Here is a 25,000-nt window from a genome sequence, read left to right on the forward strand (position 1 = left end):
AGGTGCCTTGCTTTTAAGGGCACCTCAGCCATGGAGTGAGAAATGTAGTGGAAGGGTGAGATTCCAACCAGCAACCTGCAACCCTCTGATTTAACCTTTAAGAGTGTGTGTTTTTGAGCATTCTATAAAAAGAATGCATTCTATAACAATGCAAGATTCTACAATTCCATATTGTATTGAATGACGCCCAGAATTCTATAGAACTTTCACTGCCCGAACATTCCCGTCACACCGTCTCCTTAACCACTTGGCCATGGCTCCCCCCACATGAAGGTGAGAATGTTTACATGTACAGCATGATGTTTTGGCGGTAAGTAGACAGCAGTGTACTGCATGGTGGCCTGGAGGCGTGCCCTTTAGCTCTGTGGAATAATCAGGCGTGGAGCTCCACAGGCGACCCGGCACCAGAAAGGGCACATGGGATTGATCCAGCACGCTCACTGTGGAACCCTGCTGGCTCACTGCATGGCATGGCAGATGGAGAAAAAATGGAGAATACTGCTGGCTAAAATGGGTGTACATTTGTGTGATGTTCGACTGTGTGTGTGTGTGTCAAGAAGGCCTGTGTGTGTCTCTTTTTTTCCATGGTTTATTTTGGAGTTTTTTTTCTTAATGCATTTTAAGATGCAATCTGAATACAATGTGCGTGAGTGTGTGTGAGTGTGTGGGTGGGTGGGTTATGGGCATGTTTATCAATATATGTCAGCTCCAAACATTCACATTACATTACGTTGCACTTAGCTGACGCTTTCATTTATTCAAAGCAGCTTACAACTATTTTTTCAGGGTATTGGTTACAGTCCCTGGAGCAATGTGGGGTTAGATGCCTTGCTCAAGGGCACTTAAGCAATGGATGGCGATGTAGAGAGAGGTCAAGGGGGATTTGAACCGGCAACCCCTAGATTGAAAGACCAACTCTCTAACCACTAGGCCACGGCTGCCCACATTACAATGCAAAAAATCTGAAAAGGGGTCCTTTTTTTGGGGACTGTGTGTGTGTGTGTGTTCTGTATTTTATCTGTGTGTGCTTCTGATCAAAACTCCCAACTGACACTTGGATGTGCTGCTGTCTATTTATAAGCATCTATTCCTGTTTCATCTGTGTGTGTGTGTGTGTGTGTGTGTGTGTGTGTGTGTGTGTGTGTGTGTGTGTGTGTGTGTGTGTGTGTGTGTGTGTGTGTGTGTGTGTGTGTGTGTGTGTGTGTGTGTGTGTGTGTGTGTGTGTGTGTGTGTGTGTGTGTGTGTGTGTGTGTGTGTCGAGCGGTTGTGTGTGTGTGTGTGTGTGTCCGCAGGTACTAATTATCCCTTCTTTTAAAGTGGCAGATGGTAGCCAGTCATTATTTCGCTTTGACTTTGTTCTGCACATCCTGTGTGGTGTAGTGTATTGGAGGAGGCAGTATGGAGAGGTATGCCACAGTATCTTGGACACACCGCTTCGTCTTTGCAATATACCACTCCACCTGGACAAGCTGTTTTTAAGTCTGCTGTCTGACTGCGGTATATCTTCACTGTCCAGGTCTTTTTTACTACAGTATATGCTGCAAGCTGCCCTGAAAAGTGATTCCAATGTGCTCCAGTTGCATCCCCAGGGGTGAGGGTTAGTGTCTGGGTTAGGGTGATGTTGACAGAATACAGTATATTTAGGATACTGTGCCAATGCAGAACGCTTTGTCAGGACATCAGCGCTGATTTGGAAGTTAGCAAATAAGCTGCAGAGGGGAGTGCTTCTGCGCCACTACCTTTGACGGCCTACGGGGGGAGCCAGAGGGATGGCCATGTAAAACAAGTCATTATTATGCAGCATAGTAGCTAAGCACTCACACAGCTTCACACCCACACTCACACCCACACCCACACCCACACTCCCACACCTCTCTCTCTCTCTCTCTCTCTCTCTCTCTCTCTCTCTCTCTCTCTCTCTCTCTCTCTCACACACACACACACACACACACATACGTGCATGCACACACACAGAATCTTACACAGCATCAAAGTCATAAAATGAATCACATAAATTAACGTCCTCTACCTATATCCTCAAGACACTGTCAAAATAAGAAACATTAGAAACACATACTGTATGATCCAACACCATACATACATACATACATACATACAGACCATATACATGTATTGCACACCTATAGGAGCCAATAGAGACACTGGTAAAAAAAAGTGTGTAAAAAATATGAATAAAAGCAAATGCAAGATAATGAAGACGTATAACCCCACATGTACCAGACACGCACACATCTATATACATACTGTGGTGTACACATTGCACCCCTATACAACCCATACAAAAAGCAATTGTGTAAAATAAAATGAATACACACATCCTTACATCCATATTGAACACCTACACAAAAATACTGAATCAAACCAAGATAACGCAAAACACGCCCACTCAATGCAAAAGCGTGTGCTCAAGTTGGGTCTCCTAAGGGGGCGTTGTCCCCTACTTCTTCTTCTCTTTTTGAGGTGTTTGCGCAAGATGTGCGCTACCGCCATCTACAGCGCTACGATGACTTCATTGATTCTCAACCTCAGGACTCCGAAGGTCTCCTAACCGAAGGTATCCTAAAGGGGTGTTCACCCGACATAAAGTGGATACCGGAAAAGAAACAAAATGAAGCTTCTTGTTAGATCCATCTTCTTTGACCTACATGAGCAGAGACCACACCCCAAGCCTCCTTAGGGGCACCACAGGGCCACCTCTAACATCACATACCATTCAGATACATCCACACATATTGCACTCTCCACTACATAAGCCCATGGCCCCAGGCTCCATAGGAGGCTCCACAGGGGCCCCTCCAACCCCTGCTGTCTGCCCAGTGGGGCCTGGTGCCCATGCTGGGAGACCCAAATGCCAGCCATCATTAGACTTTTACTGAGACACAGAGTTAGCTTCTGCCGTGCTGAGCACACGTGAGTCACAATTTCCTTAGCGTCTTTGATTTGATTTGATTTGATTTAATTTTCCGCCCTCTCTTGTCATTTCCGGGGCTGTTCAGCCTTTGTCGTCATCACTAATCATCACTTAAAATCCAGAATAGGGCTGGGCAATTTGCACTACAGGGTAGTCATAGCTTAGTGGTTGGGAGTTCGTCTTGATATAAGATTCAAATCAAACACTTCCTACAAATACTGTAAGAATGTGTGTGTCGTATGCTCTCCGACATGGCAGGAGTGGCCTTTGGCAATGCACCTAACCCAACATTGATCCAGGGACTGTGTGTGCATAAATAACTGCAAGTCACTTTGGATGAAAGCTTCAGTTGAGTGTAATGTAGCCTAATGATCACCCCACTTTTTCAAAAACATTTTTACTGATGCTACATTGCCAAGCTTGTAACCAACATGTTAATACTGGTCATTCCAATTATACATTCTCAATTGGAAACACTTGAAATACATATTAACACACAGAGTTGTATAACTTGGAAGAAGAAGTACTCTTACAGATTTAATTACACTAGTAGTATGATATTACAAAGCTGAAACCATGTGTAAGAGTACTTACTACTTCATACCGTACAAATCTGAATATACTTCTACTTCATTCCATACAAATCTGAATATACTGAGAAATATACAGAGCCACACAATATCCACATTTGTGAAGGACATACAGAATTTAAATGAAACTATTCTGATAAATCATTGCACTACATTGCACAATTGGTAGTCTTTTTTATGTCCCTTTTTTATCAAATCTGCTTTTTGCAATTCTGTGTCCAGCGCCTCGTCTCTTCTTTTTGAACGGTGTCTCTGAGCATGTTATTGTATTGGCAGCGGGTGCTGTTTTAGAACACCCTTTTGTGATCTTCCACTTGGTCTACTACTAATCCTCTGCCATCTTCTAATAATCCTCACTAAAGTTTCAGTCTAAGGCTCAGCCCCATTTCTCCTTGTGCCACTGTCAACTGTGCCTCTGTGTCTGCAGAGGAGTGTTTTCTGATATATCCCACCTCTCCCTCCCACTTGGTTTCTTACTAATCTAAGTCTGAGTCTATAAGGCCCAGAGCCCATTTCTTCTCATGTCACCATCGACTTCGTTTGCAGCCAACTTCAAAAACAAGACACCTTTCGAATACAAAGTGAAAATTATTAGTGGTTACAATTTTACCTCGAGAGACAGCACCTGTGTGTAACTTTAGAGAAGTGTTTTTTGTGCACTCGTCTCCTGTAGAGTGAAATTAACCCGGTAAGACACAGCCCCTGTAATAAATTAGCTGCTTCCAAAATGACAATGACCAAATCGTAATGTTTAACCAAAGTCCCTGTACTGTCATAGTGGTGTAGTACTATGGTAGTGAAGGCTTTTCAGTGCCTATTACCGCGTTCCACTGGTGGTTACAGCACGTCTAATATCGGGATATTAGGTGAAGCCCGCATCACTCAGACTTAATAATTCATCCACCCAAGCTTGCGTCCAACTTGTTAATGTGCATTTTGATCATTCGAATAAGAAATTCTCACATGGAAACACTTGAAATGCCCTCAGAAAAATAAATGTATGCAGTCTAACATATTCACTGATGAGGATGTTGTTAAGACAAATTACTATAAGTGTGTTTGACTGAGGCAAATGAGTTTAGTAGAAACCCGAAAACTTTGGTCAACTTTCATCATTTCATTTTTAACAACAAACGCATAACCATCCATTCAGCAGCAACTACCATCTGGGTTCCACAAAGCTAAGAGAAGCCATTGCTACATGCTGTGACTGTCTCCCTGAAACCCCACCACAGAGACTAACGAACATGATGGCAGTACATCTAATTCTACAAAATATAACACTACAAGAGATGTCATTACTTTTATACTGTTTGAGGTTACTGTATTACTATATATATACAGTACATGTATCTGAATAGTTTCGTAGCAAAATGGTGTATCCACCATTTTTGACTTTTGCATTTTATTATTGGAAATGACTGTTCACAGGACCACCTATGCATGAATTCTTGCCATTCAAATATTTTGGGAACACACTTTTTATATATATATAGTGTATATAAGTGTGTTCCCAAAATATTTGAATATCTCAGTGTAGAGTTATTGTTCCCTGAAATTAATGCATGCAACAAATAAGCAATTTGATATTGGAAAAAGTAACTGTTGAATGGATTTACTTGTATAGACAATGCATAGAATAGACCAAAATGTATCACTAACTTTTGACTAATCAAAGTGTACCTTTACTAAGGTAGTAGTACTAGTCTGGTGTACTAATCAAAGTGTAGACTCCTTTGGCATTAATAATAGCCAGTTGCGGTTCTACAGATTCATTCCCGGGATGAGATGAGGTCCAGAATTGCCCATGAGCTCTATGAGCCCCATGCATGCACAAGTTGATGTCTGCTCCTGTCAATCCATACAATGCCGGATGATATACACATCATTTGAAAGAGGAGAATCTACACTTTCCAACGATGTATGGCACTGGCTTGCACACTAAAACATTGCTGAGACAATGGATCGTGCATTCATAAGTAGGTTCATTCTTATGGCTAATTCTAATGGTTCATTCTAATCATGCAGCTACTTTGACTTGAATTTGTGGATGAGGTGACAACTCAACAAATGTCATACACCTACCATTGGAAAGGGCAGACACTGAGCTTTCCAATAGTTCCATTCATTCTCTGATAAACCAAAGAAATGTCTGTAGAAAAATGGACTAAAACACGTATTTCTATGTAATGAATGGGTGAAAAAGCTTGGTTAGATTTCACTCTTCTGTCCAGTTTAATCTTTTTTCACCTGTGGCTGTTCAGTACTTTCCATTATTCCATTTCAAGCTATTTAAAATATGTTTGCGACTTGAATTGCAAAAAATAACTGGAAAAATGAAGGTGACCCCAAACTTTTGAACGGTAGTATATAGTGCTCACATCACAATGTAATTACTGTATCCCGCTGCATTAATGTCTTCTATTCAAGGCAGCTCATTTCCACCAAAAGCTGAACATTTCATTTTTTCCCAGTGAATGTGGACTAGAAGAGGTCTCAATGGGACATATGGTGTCTTCTGGATGTCACATTGAGATGCAGAGGTGAGCTTTATCTCCCCCCCCCTCCTAACACACTCTTTCTCTCTCTCCCCTCTCTTTCTCTCTCTCTTCCTCTTGGTGTAGGCAGGGGAGGAGAAGAGAGGAGAGGAGAGGAGAGGAGACAGTGGGGATCAGAGGAGAGGAGAGCAGATGAGGAGAGGAGAGAGAGGAGAGGAGAGGAGAGGAGAGCAGATGAGGAGATGATATGAGAGGAGAGAAGAGGAGGATCAGAGAGTAGAGAGGAGAGGACACAGGGAATATCAGATATGAGGAGGAGAGCAGATGAGGAGAGGAGAGGAGAGGAGAGGAGAGAAGAGGAGAGGAGAGGAGAGGAGAGGAGAGGAGAGGAGAGGAGAGGAGAGGAGAGGAGAGAAGAGGAGGATCAGAGAGGAGAGGACACAGGGAGGATCAGAGGAGAGGAGGAGAGCAGATGAGGAGAGGAGAGGAGAGGAAACGGCAAGGATCAGAGGAGAGGAGAGGAGAGGAGATCAGAGGAGAGGAGATTAGAGGAGAGGAGAGGAGATCAGAGGAGAGAAGATGAGAGGAGAGGAGAGGAGAGGAGAGGAGAGGAGAGGAGAGGAGAGGAGAGGAGAGGAGAGGAGAGGAGAGGAGAGGAGAGGAGAGGAGAGGAGGAGAGGCAGGGAGGGTCAGAGGTGTGGGTCGGAGAGCTCAGCACCTTGGGGCTTAATTACCCATCAGACACCAACACTCCCTCAGTCCGCCCCCTCCACCTCGCTTTATTATTCCATATTTGTGTGTGTGTGTGTGTGTGTGTGTGTGTGTGTGTGTGTGTGTGTGTGTGTGTGTGTGTGTGTGTGTGTGTGTGTGTGTGTGTGTGTGTGTGTGTGTGTGTGTGTGTGTGTGTGTTGTGTCTGCGCACACGTGTGTGCATATGTGTCTGTTTGTGTGTGTGTGCCGTCTTATTTGTTTGTACCTCCATGCATTATTAAATCTGAGTGCATTCTGTTAGTGTTTGTGCGTGTGCGGGTGTGTGTATGTGTGTGTCTATGTGTGTGCGTGTGTGTCTGAGTCACCTCAGACCGCCTCATAACCTCTGTCGTCATCTCCCACTCCCCGCTGAGGCCTGCGGGGCCCCTCCCTCCCTTCCCACTGTGTCACTACCCACAATGCAACGCTCACTGCTCACTGCCAAGCAGCCGGTGTGTTTGTGTATGTGTGTGCATGTGTTAGTGAATGATAAAACATATTGCGGATATAAAAAGGAAACGTTTGGTCATGAGATTTATGAGCTCCGCTGCAAAGGTCACAGAACCACATGACAACCTGACAGCCATACGGTACATACACTGCATATTATGCTGCTAGATACTGTATGCTATGTATACATCATGTAAGGAGTAACATTTGACTAGGCATGCATTTCACGGGTAGAAGTCGACAAGGTGGAGCCACAGCCAGCATGGCACAGCAAAGTAGAGGAGGTAACACGTGAAGTCACCTCTCTACTCCGTGCTGAGAGTCAGGTGATGCGGAGTAGGAGACAGCATGTGGATTTGAGCTAAATACAGGTTATCCAGAGAGAGAGACAGACAGACAGACAGACAGACAGACAGACAGACAGACAGACAGAGAGAGAGAGAGATGGGGACAGAAGGCTCTCTCTAGAGCCAATAACCTTGTCCTTCCGTTTTGTCATCCAGACAACAATGATGTCATACTGCCAAGAAAGTATGTGTGATCTCACTTCACGTCCACTCCACTCCACTCCTGACCTGACACACACACACAGGCACACACACACACACACACGCCTAAAACGTATGTGTAGCCATCGAATCACACACACATGCACAAACACACACCACGCCACACATACACCTCTACACAGTAGACAGAGTTAACCGGATAATTCTGGGCCCCACTCCATGACTAACACTTTCCTGCTTAGCAGGTGTGCTGGCCACACCTCACTTGGGCCACCCTTCGATCAGTCAGTCAGTCAGTGAGTGAGTGAGTGACTGAGGCAGTGAGTGAGTCGTTGGACGAGTTGGGCGGGCAGCGACCAGGTAGAGTACTGCATGTGGGTCAATCCTCTGGGACTCCTTGAATGGGGCCACGTGGGGCCAGCGGATTACCCAGAGGAAATGAAGGATCATCCTGCCCCCCCCCCAGCCACACAGCAGAGCAGCCACACAGCAGAGCATAGCAGAGCAGTATTGTGGTAGGAGCAGCAGCAGCAGCAGCAGCAGCAGCAAAGTAGTGCATAGGCTCATTCAACCACAGCAGACAAGGCAGAGGCAGGGGTTTGGGGACTGGCTTGGAGAACAGTACGCTTTGCAGAGCCAAATTGAGTTGGTCATAGTCTCTGTGTGTTAAATTAACAATGCAAACAAAGAGTAAAATGTTGACTTAACACTACAGAATGAACTGTAGAGGAGAGGGAAGCAGTAGTCCAGTCTGTCACCACAGAAGCAGAGGGAGGGGCAGAGGCATGGGCTTGGCAGAAAGAGAAGATATTCAAGATATTGTGATTAAATGCATCTTCCTTTGTGCTTTCTTGAATAAAAATATATTTAAAAAATGGGATGAAAAATAAAATAACAGTGTATTGCTTCAAAACACCTAATCTCGCTTAACAGTTCATGAGGGTAAGCATGTAGGTAGGTGTGCATGACTGTGCACATGAATGCATGGTTGCACACCTGTGAATACATTTTGCAGTGTGAATGCCAACACTGAGAGAATCTAATTGAAGATCCATGGTGTTGCTCCTACTCTTTAAGTGTCCAATCAACACTGTAAACTGCACTGTACAGAAGAGAGGGGAGCAGCGGCATCATGCACAGAGGCAGAGCAGGGAGGCGGAAACAGAGGCAGAGGCAAGAGGCAGAGGACAGTCAAGGAGTTACGGAGGAGAGAAAAGAGCATACAAGAGCTGTGGCCCTTTCATATACAGTACAAATATACTAGGAGGAACATCAAAGGCAATCTCTACACTCATTGACACAACTCAGCAGATGTTACACACTGCAATACACAATAGCAAAACGTCTACAAATCTTTAATAGCTTTTGAGCTTTCATGCCGTTACTGTATTTCGATAGGACAGTATGAGATAGTGCTAGGAGAGGAGTGGGAGAGAGAGAGACAGGGAAGGATCGGAAGACGACCTCAGGCCGGAATCGAACCCAGGCCTCTGGTTTAACACTATGGTGCATTAACCCACTGATCCGCCACGCACCCAGTCTTCAAATCTTTAAAACCAGACAACAGGAAGCACAAACAAAAAATGACCAATGACTGGGGATGGCAGTTTCAGCTATCACACAACTGGCCATATAGTATTCCGTCCACAGCGTGTGCCCGCCCCCAGGGAGTGTCTCTGCCACCTCAGCCTTGACCTGCACAGTCACCACTGCAGAAAGCAGCAGCAGCAGGGTCTGATTGATGCCTCAGGTGGTCACTCGTACACAGGCACCAACGCATGCACAAACACGCACCAACGCACACACACACACTCATGCACACACACGCACGCACCAACGCACACACGCACAAACATATGAGAAAGAAAGAGAAAGAGAGAGATGCACAGAGAGAGAGAGAGAGAGAGAGAGAGAGAGAGAGAGAGAGAGAGAGAGAGAGAGAGAGAGAGAGAGTCTCTGCTTTATACAGGAGTAGCAGAAGCAATGTGACTGATGCCTCAGGTGGGGACGGTCTGTTATGAACGACCAGACACACGGACAGGCACACGCGCACACACACACAAACTCACTTTGACTCTTTCTCTCGCTCTTTCTCTCTCTCTCTCTCTCTCTCTCTCTCTCTCTCTTTCTCTCTCTCTTTCTCTCTCTCTCTCTCTCTCCCTCTCCCTAATATGCACAGCACTGTTTCAAATGAAACACACACACACACACACACACACACACACACACACACACACACACACACACACACACACACACACACACACACACACACACACACACACACACACACACACACACACACACACACACACCTGGGGCCTGTTGTAGGTAAATGCAGCACAGCACAGCACAGCACAGCACAGCACGGCACAGCACAGCACGGCACGGCACGGCACGGCACAGCACAGCACGGCACAGCACGGCACGGCACGGCACGGCACGGCACGGCACGGCACGGCACGGCACGGCACGGCACGGCACAGCACAGCACAGCACAGCACAGCACAGCACAGCACGGCACAGCACAGCACAGCACAGCACAGCACAGCATATCATTGCTCAGTGTTCATCGTTGGGGAACATGGCCTCCAGTGCAGTGTCTCATTAGGCTCTATGACCACATAGTAGAGAACAACAGGACCAGCAACCAGCAACATGACTGGGAGGAGAGGAGGTGGGGTGGGAGCGGAGGAGGGAAGAGCAGGGAAAAACTAAACACTATGTAGTGGTGCACTATGTAGAGAGAAAAAACTATTCAACTCACAGTGTTTGCATTGTAATGAATGAACTTTGTGTTGGACACAGCCTGGCTGGGGGGAGGAGGGCGGCTTGTAGAAAAACATGGCCCTCAGTGCGCTAATAGGCTTCATGGCCGCATTGCCTTGAGCAGCAATAGGACTAGCAACCTCACGAATACTGGGAGAAGGAGGGCTGAATATATGGAAAACATGGAAAAGGTTCCCTCATTCACAGCACAGCGCATTACAGTGTGTAGAGAGGAAAAGAATATAACTTTGTAGAGAACAGACACGGATAAGGGAGAGGAGGGACAAAGTGTGGAGCCAACATGGCCCCCAGTGTGCCATTAGGCTCCGTAGCCACGAAGTAGAGAACAGCAGGTCTAGCAACATCACATGCGCAGGCACACACATGCACGTGCGTACGCAAACAAAGCGGTGTGTGTGTGTGTGTGTTTTCGTGTGTGTGTGTGTTTGTGTGTGTGTGTGTGTGTGTGTGTTTGTGTGTGTGTGCGTGTGTGTGTGTGTGTGTGTGCGTGTGTGTGCATGTGCGTGCACACGCCTCTCAAAACTCAGCATGAGCCAGTCCATCAACACAAAACCTGTTAAATCTCTTAAAACAGAGAGTATTTCTTAGCTCACGCCTCTTTTCCACCCTGTCACCTTTTTACATTTTTCTTTTCGTTTTTTTTCTCCTTCCAGAGAGGCAGTGGTGGAATGCATGCTTTGCTGCCACAATTACGAGACCCAGTAATAAATCAGACGGCCCCAGATCGATGACGTCCCTTCGCCCATGTTTCTAATTATGAAGCTAATTAATAAACTCTCAAAAATGTCTGTTCTGAAATAGGTTTTTTTTACCCGTTTTCTCCTGTGCCCGTGCCTGTGTGACGTGCATGTTGTTCCCCAGAGACTACAACCCTGCATCATAAGGCTGTTCAGTACACGGCTGCCTGCTCCCATATTTAGCTTGCTGTACTACCACTGCACCTTACACTTTCCATTTATGGAAAAATAATACTCTCTGTAGGATACGGAGTGGAGTGCGGTGCGGAGCTAAATAACCTGGCCGGTGTTTAACTTTGTAACAATGAATGAATTGCCCCAGAGTTTAATCGTTACACTTTAGGTTACTTCTCTGTGCCGAAGTGGGAGGACGTCGATATGCTAATGTACAATTATAGTGCATAATATATTTCCATCCGTTTGGTATCGACTTGTGTATTTCTTGCCCGTCAATATGCCCTAATCCAGCAGAGAGAAGAGACATGCACACACGCACACACGCACACACGCATGCACACACGCACGCACGCACGCTCCCCTCCTGCTGTTTCATTATGTGGGCACAGGATGTTTGGCATGCACTGACACACATCATTTCCTGCTCTAAACAGAGGCCACAGCCAAATAGCCAAGTCCAGCCAGTGGTCACGCTGATGGATACACTGGCGGGGAGGGAGACAAATACGCAGGCAGGCAGGCAGGCAGGCAGGCAGGCAGGGAGACAGATATGCAGACGCACAGGGAGACAGAGATGCAGATGGATAGGGAGACAGGCGGTAAGGCAGGCTACAATGAGCTAGAGGACACGGAGACAGACAGGCAGACAGATATTCAGATACACAGCCAGCCAGGTTTTAGTATGTAGTCATGACAACAGGCAGGAAAACAGACAGACAGACAGACAGACAGTAAGGCGAGGTTGAGCCAATGGTCTGGTGACAGATTTTTTTCAGTTTAGGTTAAGACAGACAGTCCTGGGAGAAAAGTAGACAGACAGACACAGACTGGCAGACAGGCTAGGTTGAGCGACCGGTCAAGATGACAGACAGGCAGACAGAGAGAGACAGAAACGCAAAAAAGCAGGCTACATTGAGCCATGAGCGGTCATGGTGACAGACAGGCAGACAGGCCAGCAGGCAGGCCGAGACAGACGCACAAAGAGACATGGTCCCCCCTCACCGGGGAGGGTACAGTTACCATGGCACCCCGTGTCTGGCGCACCTGCCGCTGGCCCTGATGTTGTTGTGACAGGCATCTCGGCTTCGCATTGGCCACAGTGGCTGCAAGAGGGCCTGCTTAACACGGGCCCTGTGGTGGTCACTGATAAAGGCATGCCAGTTCAGCTCTGACGGTTTGTGTGTGTGTGTGTGTGTGTGTGTGTGTGTGTGTGTGTGTGTGTGTGTGTGTGTGTGTGTGTGTGTGTGTGTGTGTGTGTGTGTGTGTGTGTGTGTGGTGTGTTTGTGTGTGTGTGTGTGTGTGTGTGTGTGTGTGTGTGTGTGTGTGTGTGTGTGTGTGTGTGTGTGTGTGTGTGTGTGTGTGTGTGTGTGTGTGTGTGTTGGCCCTTTGCTTTTTGGTCCTGTGACATTGATGTGGAGGGAAAGTAAACAAAAACAAAAAACAGATGAAGATAAACAAACAAAGAGTCTCAGGGGACCCACTAACTGCCAGTAATTGTTGGCTACAACACCATACACACCATGGGGAGTACAGCTTTTACATTTACACTAGATGGGGAATAAAATCCACATCAAACACTTTCTACACCAAATAGGTATATATATTTGTAGTGTTAAAGAAATGCATCCTTTAGCAAAATTATGCACACAAGGTGTTCCCAACATTTACAGTACACTTGGTGTTTCTAGACCAGTGGTTCTTAACCTGCCGAAATTAAAACATGTTCTGGTGTCCATGTAAAGTCATTGAGGTAATGTCTCAAGCAAGAATCGTAATTAATCTGTTATTTATTTATTTTTTTGCACGTATACACATGTACAGTAGAAGTTTGGGCTACGGGTGGGCGGCTTGTCTTGGGCACAGGTAAGGGGGTGCTTTAAGAAGAAAAGGTTAAGAACCACTGCTCTAGTCCATCAACGCACATGGACTAAAATCCAATGGCCTCTTTATGCAGATGGGCCTACCCTTGGGCCCATTCACAGAGTGCTGAAAAGACTCATCTCATACATGATAACACAATCTATGACATTACTGAGGGGCTCAAGTAACAGATTAAGACTTGGCCTTTACCATTTAGGTGACAGTAAATTTATAACATAGGCTCAGCATGATGAACACTTAAAAAATTGAGGAAAAAGGAGACTATTTTTTATTATTGAATAATGACATGCTTACGTAAAGTTCAGCATTCAAGGTTTTTATGATATTTTATACAGTATGATTTTTCATAGGTGTTTTATATGGCCCTTCTATGTAGATCCACCATGTACTACAAAAATAAAATCCACTCTTTAAAAGCTACTACACATGTAGCAAGTACTATTTATAGTGATGAAGAATGTCAGGCTTTGGCAAAGTAGCGAACAGAAGACATCAGGAAGTGCTTACACTGAGCAAAATGTGTGTTGAACTCACGTGGAGAAAGATGACGGTCCCCGAAAGGGAAGCTGCTGCTCTCAACAGGAACACTAATACGCACGTGCGTGCACACACACACACACACACACACACACACACGAAAATATGCACTCAAACTGACACACAAACACATACCCATACTTGCTTGTGCATGCATGCCTAACACCCACGCACTCTAACGTGCACGCACACACACACACACACGCATGTACGCACGCACACACACACACACGCACACACACACGCATGCACGCACGCACGCACGCACGTACGCACGCACACACACACACACACAGGCCCGTGCAAACATACACAACACACACACTCACAATTGCACACCTGCACGCACAAACCACACACCAGTGTCCTGGAGAGCCACGCGATAACTGTCTGTCACTAGCGATTAAGTGTGTGTATTTTCCTGTCGGCGCCTGTTTGCGTGTTTTGGCTGTTTGGGGCCGAGTGGATAAGGGCCACATTCATTTCCATTCATACATCCTCTATTTTATTTACTGCAGCTGTCTGAAGGCATCAGCTGTCTGGAGGCATCAGCAGACTCCTGCTGAGGAAACTCAGTCTGAAGGGGACGGGGCCTTGCACAGGAGCTTAGCTCCTTGTCTATTCCTTCTCCTAGCATGTTACACACAACAGAACGCACACATCAGTACCCATGAACATACATGATGTTGTTGCCAAAGGGACCATACATGTATAGTGTGGGCACTTGAAAAACACTTATTTGAGAACACACTTCCTGGACAGGACCTTGGACAGCACCTCGGTCTGACTCTGCATATGACCACAGAGGCTGATATTCAGGTTATACTGTACAGAAACGTCTTGTCTATTCCCTCTGCTAAAATATTAGCAGCATAAACACACATAATACACACAGCTAGAACTCACGTATCAGCAGCCTACCCATGAACAAACGTACATTAGGGTGTTAGATATGCTAAACGCATGACACATTGTGTAGGCACCTGAAAAACACATGTTTGAGAGCACTCTTCCTGGGCAGGACCTTGGACAGCACATTGGTCTGCACAGGATCACAGAGGCTGATGTTCAGGTGCACAGGGCTCTTGTTCTCTCTACCATGCGACTGTCATGTCTTGGTGTTAAGCAAAAGGGAATTCACATGTCTAGGCTCCAACTAAATGCACAATAAGTTGTGCATAGAGTAAGATCTCAAAACCATGGATTGCTGTTTGTACACTCCAAATACAAGACATGTTAGTAGGGGAGCCAATCTCTCAAAAGTGCTTTAAAATGGGTTGAACCTGACATGGCATGTTATACTTTTTATTTGTGATTTTTCTCATAGTTCTATCCCTTAGGAAAAATAATATGTACTGCACAATAGCCCTTTAGATTCATAACCAAAGCACAAACCATTTCTGCTTTCCTCTCTATTTCCTACATGTCAAGCCCCAAAGTGGCCTCATTTGTGGACATCACTAGAATGAGTCCGAATTTAAGGTCAGAGTTTATGTTTTGTTGTTTTAGCTAGAGGGATAGGGAAGAAAGGGGCCGTGACCCAACCCACAAAGTCACCAAGGGAACCAATCCACACAGGCTTGTCACTGAGGGGCAAGTCGAGTGACACAGCAGGTCAAAGAACCAGGGTTCAAAGTTCAAAGGCCACAAGGCTCCGACACAATGGCGGCCTAAGGCTAATTCAATATGGCTCACAGACAGACCATGATTCACGTATGCATTTGTGAAGGAAAATTGTCAAAGTGAAAGTCTTGCTGGTCCTTGTGAATACATAGAAAACAGAATTAAATGTACCCTCAGAATTAAATACAGTATCTGTACTATCATTGAATTTGTATGCAATGCGTTATGAATCTGCTGTTAACCGATGCATTATGCATAATGAATTTTATCCCAACATTACAACCATCTAAGCCAGATAGAAGTCTCCCTCCTCAGGCGTTCTCTCTGCTCTCTCCGCATCATTTGGGACCCATCCTTCCGGCTGACTAATATTGTTACATTACAGATGCACCAGGACCAGTACCAGCATGGAACATAGAGCCAGAACACCCTGCAGGGAAGCCGACAAGGGGGGGGACAAAGGGGTCAGCTGTCCCAGGCTCTGATAGAGAGGGGGCTCAATATTGGGTTTCCATTACATTGAATGTATTGGATTGGGGGAGCCCTTTCAGATGACTTTGTCCTAGGCCCAGCCAAGGCTGTCAGCAGCCATGTATTCTGCCTCATTATACAGTACACTGCTCTATTGCTCTAACGTCGTCAAGGCAATGTTCATCTCCAGGATCATGCGCTGAAATCAAGAGATGTGTAGACATTGTGTTGCTGTCCTGCCATATTTGTCTTGTGCCTGAAACTGCTAGTTGGTAGCAGTGGTGTAGTGGGGATTTTTAAAGTAGGGGTACACGATTTCTGAAGTCATCAATTTCTTAGGCAACTTATCGTGTCAATACCCCAACTGTCATTTCTTCTCTGTTTTCATCTGATTGGTCCATCACCTACTGCTGTGTGCTCATTCCATCCTTTTTGTATTCAAGCACGGACAGGTTTTTTTTATCTCACCTCAGGAGAAGTGGGTGGACTGCGTAGTGCGTACCCCCGCGTACTACACCCACTACACCCCTGGTTGGTAGGTTTTTAAATTATGACTGCCTGAGGGAGAGTGGTGTTTCCCTTGTACGGTACATCTTGAGGGCAAATTACAGTTCTGCAACAGCGCACATCAACTGTCGCTTGGGTCTGGATCTGCCTACAAGGTCTCATGTCACTAGCCAAATTTGGAACAGCACGATTTCCTAGGCTATGTACAGTGTGGTAGTCAGACAACAGGCATTGCGCAGCGAGTGTTTAACTGATGCTTTGTTCTTTTATTACTTACTTATTCAGGCTTTGTAGCGTCATTCATTTGCACACACTAGAAAGAAAGCATTGATATCATATTTAACAGAATATTGACAAGTTTGCTCGTGCAAACTACTGGCACAGTGCTGCCACGAGAACAGGGAAGTAGCTGAGACGACCAATCACAGCGCCTCGTGAACGAAAGGTTCCGCCCCTTTAGGGGGAAAACAAACTGAATGTCTCATTAACTAACATGCAACATCGGCTAGCCTAAATAAAGTGCTAGCAGTCCATGCTTCAGCCACGGCTGTTTGGCTATAATATTTTAACAGCAGACAACACAAGACGTCTTCGGCATGTTGAGCGTGAATATCGGTAATCTACAGGTCCTTGTCTTTCTTTTCTCCTTTCGCAACAAGACCTTGCCTTGGCTTATCCCCCAATGTTTTCCCCCAAAAAGGGGCGTAACGAACATGGCACATGGCACGCCGGTTACACGTATGTAAAGCATAAATTGGGCTTGGAGACAATCCTGGACAATGCACACACAAATACACCCCCCCCCTCCCCAACACACTCACACACACACTCAAAGGTCTGAGCAGATTTCAATAGACCACCAAGTGACACATCTGACAATCAACAACAATCGATGGCAGCTGATGGCAATCAATGTCTATAATAGCTTTTGGCACGGCGGGGTGACTACTGTAGCTAATGAGATGTGCAGCAGCCATGCAGTGATGATGACACATTTCCATTATACTTTGACTACCCTTTATTGTTGTGTAAGGTTTCCTTTTTTAGATTATCTTACTAAGTGTAGCAACATGAAATATTGGGTGTACCTATAATATTGTGTATATACTTATCCCTATCGCGGCCCCATACTTACAAGTTAAGACATAATGCTGGAAGTAGGCCTTCACAATGGCTACATTTACATGAGACATTTAATTCTGAATGAACTCCATTTAATTCTGAATAAATCTTAATTCCGCTTTGAAATCGTCAAGTAAACACCTCTTAATTCGGAAAGGAATTAAATGAAAGATCAAAGTAAACTTGGCGGAACAGTTTAATTCTAAATGATTAATTTGGAATTATAAACATCATGTAAACGTAGCCAATGGAAACCTTTAGTCGATCCATGTTGTGATGAAGCCATATTTAGATTGTACAAAGAGCTCTGAAAAAAATGAGACACTCTGTTGTTATTATTCTAAGGTTTTTGTTATGAAGTGCAAGGAAGGCTATTGTCAAAAGACAAGGGGGCACAGAGAGGACAAAGGCAGCTCTCATCATAGTCTCGAGTGAGACAGAATCAATTTGTCATCACTTTGTATGCCATAATGCTAGATTTATTAGTGTTGTCTGGAGGTTAAGGACAGAGAGTGAGATATTTTGTCAGAGACAAAGTGTGAAAGGGTGATTTATACAGTCGATATCCATATTTGAATATGTATGATATGCTTAGATGTAGTGTAATAGAAGGAAGTTGTGCTAGCGTTGCTTATATCAACTTTACGGGGGACAGTGGGTCAGAGTTTTCAGTGTGGGGTTCAGGAAGTAAATACTTGCACAACACAAATAAGATCCAACCATCTCTGAGTCAGCTGATTGTAATGAGCAGTACCCCAAGACAGGTAGGGGATCAGTCAAAGACGGCACTTAAATAATCAACAAGCTTCTCTAGAATGGAGGAAGGGGAGGGGGGCACAAACACCCTTTATGCAGTCTGTTTAGACCCCGCCACCACTCCAACCTCTAAAATAAGTTACGGTGTTGAAGGTGCTGACAGTTTTGCAACATCAGTCACACACCATCAACCCACATCTAAAAACATCCTGGAACTGAGTGTGAGTGTATTCCAGGCAACCATGATGCTTCTTGATTTGTCTCACTTCCAACTTTTCACCCTCACTTGTGCAAATGTTCAAATAGTTTTAACTCAGAAGCCATAACATCGCATCTCTTGCACTCCTCCCGAGGTTTCACACCTTGCGTTGTTGGAACACATACACACAGAAGAACACATTCTATTTTCTATTGACTGATATCTCTATGCAGGCAGTGAGTCACAATGTGTGTGGATGCAGCTTTAGAAGGTAAACAAGCAGCTAATGGCCGGATGTTTACTTTCTGAGCCCTCTATTGACACTCAGCAGTGGGCTCGCAGTAGGGCGTACGTACGTACGCGTATGCACGCCATTAATACCCCTCAGGTGTCCTGAGGCTAAGCCCCCCTCTGGAGAAATTGGACTTAAGGAGAATGGCCCCTCTAACACCCTGTATCATCCCACTGGAGACCGGGGCTTTAGAAGAGGGCTTATGTTTATACAATTTTAAATGCAGAGATTTACAATAAATTGGGGAGTCGGCGTTGGAAGATGTTTATAAAAAGGATTCCAAAGCATTTTTTTAAGTGACACCTGTGGGATAATGTGTGTAGTGTTTAGGGGATTGTCAGTGGGTATTTCAGTTCTGGGTGGATTCAAACATGGGTGGAATCAAGCCAGGTGCCTAATGTTAACCCCCAGACCACCACTGTCTCTGTCAGTATACTGTCTCAAACCCCATGGCGAGTAGTGACCGAAAGAGAAAAACATGTACAATTAAGTATTGCGTTAACATAAAGCAGTTTGAAGGCCAGTAAGCGCATGCGTGGTCCACATACGTTTGTAATTTAGCAGCTTGTCCACCACTAATGCCGAAACAAGAGACCAGTCTACACCTCATTCTAGTGTCTCTAATGATGTTCGCACTGTACCGTACCATACGTCTGACCGCAGCATTTTTCAGGTAATCCATCTAATACCTCATGCTTCCATGTGGGAGCACAGTGGGAGTGTGCAGCCCAGGCAGTGCAGCCCAGGTATCAGTGCGGGTAGAGACTAGGGCTGTAACGATATTGTATCAAACCGAGAAATCGTGATACACGGAGTCACGATACCGTATCGCGATACAAGCAGGCAGTATAGTGATACGCCCTTTTAAAGTTTTTTCTACCCATCACTCCAGAAAACAACCACATGATATGAAGTGATACTGCTTCCAAGCTTCAAATCATCATTAGCATTAACTTTCAACTTTTTAAAATTATTAGTAGCCTCTTGTAACCTATTATGGCAATTAACTATCAGTTTTTATTCATAATTTTATTTTATAATGTTGGCAAATGTGAAATCGTGAGGTCTATCGAGCCGTAGATCATAAATCATGATACAAACCGAATCGTGAGTTGAGTGTATCGTTACAGCCCTGGTAGAGACGTAGCACTAGTGCTACCCAGCAGCTCTTCAGCCACTAATCCTGGAACAGGAGAGACGTCTGTATTTCAACGTATTCTCTTTAATGATGTGCTAAGTCTGACGGCAGCATTTTCAGTTAATCCACTTAATACCTCACTTCTCCATCGAGGACGATGTATCAGACCAGTGTGTGTCTGATGGAAGCCTCTGCATTTAACCCCTTCACGCACGCACGCACACGTACACACGCACGCACACGCGCACACACACAGACGCACACACACACACACACACACACACACACACACACACACCATCCAGACAACAATGATGTCATAATGCCAAGAAAGAAAGTGAGTGATATCACTTCACGTCCACTCCACTCCACTCCTGACCTGACAAACGCACACACACACACACACACACACACACACACACACACACACACACACACACACACACACACACACACACACACACACACACACACACACACACACACACACACACACACACACACACACACACACACACACACACACGCACACACACACACACACAAGTTGCGGGCAGTGGTTCACAAGGAGTGTGTGGGATTAGTACTATATCCAGTTTATTACTCATTGGCACTTTGCAATGGACATCAATGACGTGCACTTGAAGTCTGACAGAAGTGTTTTCGGTTAATCCAGCCCCTCTGTCTCTCTGCTTCCTGCTCCCTCACTCCGCCCGGTGCAAAGCCAGGCCAGCCTGTCTGTCTGATTGATAACCCTGACCGGGCTGTGTGGTGCTCAGCAGATTCAAAATGCTGCGATGAGTGCAAGCGCGTGTGTGTGTGTGCGTGCGTGTGTGCGTGTGTGCGTGCGTGCGTTTGTGTGTGTGTGTGTGTCAGGTCAGGAGTGGAGTGGAGTGGACGTGAAGTGAGATCACATACTTTCTTGGCAGTATGACATCATTGTTGTCTGGATGACAAAACAGGACAAGGTTATTGGCTCTAGAGAGCTGCTCTCTCTCTCTCTCTCTCTCTCTCTCTCACACACACACATCACACACACACACACACACACACACACACACACACACACACACATACCCCCACACACACACACACACAGTATATACGCACACACTCACTACACACACACACACACACACACACAAACACACACACTCACACACAAACACACACACACAGAACCTACAGCGCAGTAACTGACAAGCAAATGTTCTCCTATGATCTCGTAGATGTCTATAGATTGATTAAAAGTCGAATGGCATGCAACTGTGACTGGCTCACAGGCTCATGCCAATTTTCACAATACCTCCAAGTCCAAAATCACTTTATATCTGTTGTCCAGCAGTGAGACAAAAACAATTGTCATTCATAAGTGCGCTATCTGAAATTAGAATTCAGTAGCCTATGTATGCATACATCTTCGTTCTTGCTGGAGAATGGACTTCTCGTGATCGTCCGCGCAGCGCTGGACCACTGCACTCGAGAAGTCATGAAAGTGCTTTACGGGGTCGCTGGACCACTGCACTCGAGGAACATGAGTTAAAAGCGAATAGCGAAAATAGCGTGTTGGGCAAGGTCGCTGGCCATGGTGCTGAAATTACTGCCGAGCCCGAATCCTGGTTATGATTAAAAGCCGATGCATGGGCTCGGGAGTATGGGGCTCCAACTGAGAGCTCGGACAATACCCGCGCCCGCGAATATGTGCGAGCTCTGAGCGGACACCCCCTGGCCGGTTATTGGGAGAGCGAACGGAACCAAGGAGGCGCGAGGGCGGAATCCTGGATAAAACGATCGAGAAGATGGCGACAGGGGTGGATGGAGGGTGCGAGCGAGAAAGGGTGAGTGGGGAATAAATACAGTGTTGATAATTGAAGGCAATGAGATTCAGGTGGGTAGGTAGGCATGTCTGTACTAACGCGCAAGAAATGGACGAATGACAGACGAGCAGGGAATACAGAGTAGGTGTTAATTTAGACCTGTCAAATTTCATTACTTTCGCACTTCTCCCGAACTTTCGTTTCGTAAACAGAACGACATTTCTGGAAATTAGTTCTCACTGAGGCTTTAAACTGACCGTGGCCAAACATCTGAGTGATCACAGAGAGAAGTTGGCTTTGATTCTGGTAGCAGTAATAGCAGCTTATTTATTACACTGTATGACTCATCTTGTTCATTTTAATGGCTGTAAAATGGGTAAAAAGTGGTAAGTTGGTGCTGTACTGTGTGTTTGTTGAGGGAAGTTTGCTCAAGTTGTCAATGCCTTAAATGGCAGAGCCCTTGTTAAACTAACAAAGAAGTGTGGAACTACTTCGAGCTTCGAGTTTTAATGATTTAAAAGCCAAAATGTTTTCAAGTTGAATCTGCTCTATGTTTACTTACATGGTGTGCCTTTCCAATAAAAAAATGATTTTATCTGCTCAGAATACACCTGTACAGGCTCATTAGGCTTTGCTCTGCAGCACACATACACCATCATGGTTTGATGTTTTCTTGCACCTAAGTTAATTTTAGACACGTTTGTACATTCATTAAGGTGTAAACTACATGGACATATGGCAACATTAATATACCATGTTGTTATCTTCACGCATGCAGCAGCATGCGTGTACTGTAGGCTATATCACATATTTTTTATCTGTGCCATTAATACAGGGGATTTTACTTCCCTACATGTTTTAGTAGTATAATATTCAGCAGATGTTCAGTAGTAAGAACTTATCACATAAATATGTAATACTTGCACTGCAGCAATACCTGATACCAAATGCCTGCTTGCATATCACTCACTTTCTCTCTTGGCATTATGACATCATTGTTGTCTGGATGGTGTGTGTGTGTGTGTGTGTGTGTGTGTGTGTGTGTGTGTGTGTGTGTGTGTGTGTGTGTGTGTGTGTGTGTGTGTGTGTGTGTGTGTGTGTGTGTGTGTGTGTGTGTGTGTGTGTGTGTGTGTGTGTGTGTGTGTGTGTGTGTGTGTGTGTGTGTGTGTGTGCGTGTTTGTGTGTGTGTGTGTGTGTGTGTGTGTGTGTGTGTGTGTGTGTGTGCGTTTGTGTCTGTCCATTTAAAGACTAATAAATTACAGGGCTCTTGCCTGAGCGAAGATTCCTTTAATTAAAAAAGAAAGATAGTGTATCTTCATCAAGACCGTCTAATAAACACAGAGAGAGCTATAATACCGCTAACAGAATATCAGGATTAGCGGCACTAGGCCTGTCACTCTCGTCGCATCCAGCGCTAATCACACCAGAGCAGATAAGATAAGAGATGTCAGATAGAAAAGATAATCTGATTATCAGATGCCGCAGATAAACAACGTCTACTTATAATGATTGCGAACCGCTACCCTTCAACCCACTACCCTACAATACAATACTGTATACGACACACTCCAATACAGATGCAGTAAAACACTGTATTTATAATGATGGGGAACCGCTACTTATACACACTACCCTTCAATAGACTGCCCTACTACCGGTATATGACACACTCAAATACAGATGCAGCAAAATACTGTAGACCTCTACTGATCCTAATACTAACAGCACCCTACAGTGCTCTCAGCCCCACCATGCAAGACACTCAAATAAAGAAACAGGAAAACATTGTGGCAATTGTGAACCCTAAAATCACAATACAGTACAATACAGTATATAGTATCCTTGTAGAGGGACGAAGACACTGAAGTACTTCAAACTATTATGACAATATGCAACTCCAGATACAGGAAAACACTGTGTTCTTATAATGATTGTGAACACGCAACACACTCACATAGAGATACAAAAACACTACAGTAAAAAAAAAACACCACCAACAACAACAACGCCCTACACTGGAGGACAGTCTTGATCTCCTGTCTGGTGAAGAAAAAAGCTACTCTCGTCTCTGCTCTAAGACAGATAATAGCTGTGCTGCCGTCTGTGATTACTTTGTCTGGTGCAGGCTACAGTGGTGTAGCGCTAATGCTAGCCATGTCTGAGAGAGACAACACAAGGAGATCTCAGAAAGGAGGATAGTGATGATAGGGATGGGGATGATGATGATGATGATGATGATGATGATGATGATGATGATGGTATTGATGAAGAGGGGGATGAAAAGGAGCATGATGAAGAAGGAGGAGGATAAAAAAGAGAGGATGAAGAGGATAGAAGGAGGAGGGACGGTGCTGCCTGCAGTGATGCTGTGTCGAGTAACGCTACCAAGCCTGCATTAGAGCACTGACATGATTAATAGTGTTGAAGACAAGGAGCTCTCAGAGAGGAAGATGAAGGGGAGGACGACGAAGAGGAGGATGAGGAGAGGAATTACGAGGCGGAGGAGAGACAACAAAGGTCTGAGAAGAGGATGAAGAGGAGGAGGTTGAGGAGGAGGAGCACAAGTAGGGAAAGAGGAAAGGAGGCATATACAGTAGATAAAGAAAGGAGGAGGAGGAAGAAGGAAAGCAAAAGCCTTGGAAGAGGATGAAGAGAAAGCAGTGGAGTAGGATGAAGAGCAGGAAGAGGAGGAGCAGGAGTAGGCACAGTAAGCCTCACAGTGGAGGCAGAGAGATAAAGAAGAGAGGAGGAGGAGGAGGAGGAGGAGTAGTGAGATGAAGAGCGGGAAGAAACAGAGGAGGATGAGGAGGACATGAGAACAAGGATGAAGGAAGAAGTCATAAGGGAGAGGAAGATGAAGAGGAGTATGATGAAGAAAAAGACCCAGATGATGATGATGAGGATGATGATGAGGATGAGGGGGATAACGAGGAGGGAGGAAAAAAGAAAGCCCTTATTACATCTGCCACGCCTTAGACGAGGGGCGGATGAAGACAAGACTGAGGAGTAGCAGGAAGAGGAGGATGAAAAGACATGAAAGAAGGACGAAGAGAATAATGTGGCAGAGGAAGATGATGAAGGAGAAGAAGAAGAAGATGATGATGATGATGACGAAGATGACGATGAGAGGGATATAAAGAAAGAAGCGAAAGTGAAAGCAAGAAGTGGAAAGTGGATGACGAAAGGAGGATGAATAGCATGATAAAGAGAAAGGAGGAACACAA

General features: G+C 45.2%; 1 protein-coding gene across 1 annotated transcript in view; it reads right to left on the reverse strand.

Annotated features, from left to right (window-relative positions):
* Nucleotides 1–25,000, reverse strand: part of bsnb (bassoon (presynaptic cytomatrix protein) b) — a 151,204-nt gene that overhangs the window by 37,392 nt on the left and 88,812 nt on the right. The gene's annotated exons all lie outside the window — the stretch shown is intronic.

Source organism: Engraulis encrasicolus, chromosome 14, assembly GCF_034702125.1.
Source record: "Engraulis encrasicolus isolate BLACKSEA-1 chromosome 14, IST_EnEncr_1.0, whole genome shotgun sequence".
NCBI lineage: Eukaryota > Metazoa > Chordata > Actinopteri > Clupeiformes > Engraulidae > Engraulis > Engraulis encrasicolus.